The following is a 2,441-nucleotide window of genomic DNA, read 5'->3' on the forward strand; positions in this document are numbered from 1 at the left end:
ACTTGGAGCATATTTCAACCTTAGTTAGTATGTGTATTATTCCAGCACGGGGTTTCAATACTGACCATAGGCACTGCCCACCCTCTTGGGGCTCATAATCTGGGGAAGTAGCACAGGTACCTTCATGGCAAACATACAAGCACATGGGTGCCTGAGAAATTAGGGTAACTTTCCAGAAGAGATGAGCGAGTGCTAGAACTGAATCTTAATGGAAGAGTGTTCAGGTTAGTGCATGAGGCGTCTGGAAAGGGCATTCCAGGCAGAGGGAAGGAGGGTCAAGTCCTCAAAGGCTGAGAGAAAGGGGCATAGCAAGGTGTTCTGGAATCAGTGAGCACCGCTAAGACACTGATGGATGGAACTCAGAGAAAAAGGCAGGAATGATTAGTGATGGTGGGTTATTTAATGTATAAAGAATGATAGAATTAGATGCACATTTCAGTATAGTAGTAGCATCTGTGTCAGGAATAGACTGAATGGGAAAGATGAGAGATAGGGGACTGAGCTGTTCTAAGATTGGCATAAACTGAGTTGGGCAGGGAAGATGAAAAGAAGTTAGAAGATGTTCCAAAGTAGAACTCTCAGGGCTTGGCATCAGGGAGGGTGTTCAAAAGGGAGGCATCTAAGAGTGTTTCTCTGGTGGGCTGTGTGGTACTGGTTACCCTGGAGGGGACAAGACACATAAAGCTCAAATATTTTAAATGCTTACATGTATCATTTTTATCTTAACATAGGTATTTTCCCTGAAAATCTTGGTGTAAAAATGATGCTCCAGGAAGATGCCCCAGGTTTATCCTATGGTGTTGTAACCTAAGCCACATCCCTGTGAAGTAAGAGTCCCTCCCTCCCCCCAGTAAAACGCATTGGGTTAATGGAACTTCAGAGCAAAATGATAGTGGAGGAAAAGAAGTGCACAATGAGCGGCCTAATCCTAAGTAACACGAAAGCCAGGTCAGCAAAGAAATGCCTACCAAGTTTACATTTCAGGAAACTGGATTTGAAAGCATGTGTCTCCTGAAGTGGAGCTGAGAAATTGGGGGAATGTGTGACAGTCCCATCGACACCACTGGCTGGAAAAGGCCCTGCCCCGCCCCCTAAAGGATGGAGACATGTCCTTTCCGCCGTGGGGAGAGCTCACTTCAGCCTCTCTTTTGGGTCTCTCCAGCCTCGACGGCCTCACCAAGCATAAGCCAGTTGAGATCAGGAACTCCCTCGGCGACACAGCTTCTGGACTGTCCCTGTGTGCCTTGACCTCTTCCACGGGCTCCTTTCCACCAGATGCCTCTCTCTGGGGGCAAATCCGTGTTGCCACTCCTCCATCCATAGGACCCATTTCGGTCCTCCTTGGTGGCTCCTTGCCGTATTAACATGTTCAAATAGTGCCCCAGTCAGAAACTCCTGCATCCCTGGAGCCCCTTCTCCCTTCCTTCACCTCCAAGATTACCAGCTTCCGAGAACCTCTCAGTCCACAAACCCAGTTCCTGCCCCGACCCCTCCTACGTGGAGACCTGCCTGGGTAGCAGAGACCTCTCAGCTACTCAGGCCTGAGGACGTTTTCTTCTTGACCTTGACTCCCCTCGGTGGCAGGAGCCTCTGATCCTCCCAGTTTCTTCCCCTTTTCTCACCATCTAGCTCCCTTTCTGCAAGTCTTGTCTTGGTTACAGTTTTCCTGATTACATCTGTGGCTCTTTTATCTTACCGCAGGATACATTCCCCCAACAGTGCCATCCTGACTCGCCTTCAAGTTGTTCCCTTGGCCGGCTGGAGTTGTCCTCCCTGGTCCCACCGGTCAACTGCTCTTCTCTTGGGACCGCACAGTTGTGCCACCTCCCCAAGGTCTACCCTCCACTTCACAGGCACCACCGGTTCCGTGCTCTCTCGTCCTTTTGTGAACGTCTGCGTTTCAACACCTGACACACTGCAATCATTTCACATCCAGCCCCACTAGTCTGGGGCGGCTTGAGCGCAGGGATGGAGCACAGCCCACCACTGCTGAAATCAGCAGTAACAACGGAATCCTGAGACCATGAGAGAACTTGAGTATGTTTCCATCCAGAATGCCTTTATTAAAGTGTAATTTATTTTTGAAAAGGCAATATATTTACATAGTGCAAAATCCAAAAGGTATTCGGGGAGAAGCCCGCCTCCCAGTTTTTGCCCCCAGGCCCTAGATTCCACTAGGAACCGTGCTACTCTCTCCTTGTGGCTCCCTCCACGAACATTCAAGCCTTGCCCTCGTTTCTTTGCGGCACCCTGTGCTGAGCACCGAGCTCCTTTCGCTGGAGCTTGTCTCGCAGTCGTTCCTCTCCGGCCTCGCGCTCCTTTCTCGCAGCGGCGGGACCTCGGCGCCGGGACGCACAGTGGATCCGGCCTCCGCGGCCACGCGCCCCGCTCCCCCTGGCGGCCGTGCCCTGCACTGCAGCGGCCGTGCGCCCTGCCCCGCC

The sequence above is a fragment of the Vicugna pacos genome, chromosome 18, assembly GCF_048564905.1.
Source record: "Vicugna pacos chromosome 18, VicPac4, whole genome shotgun sequence".
Classification (NCBI taxonomy): Eukaryota; Metazoa; Chordata; class Mammalia; order Artiodactyla; family Camelidae; genus Vicugna; species Vicugna pacos.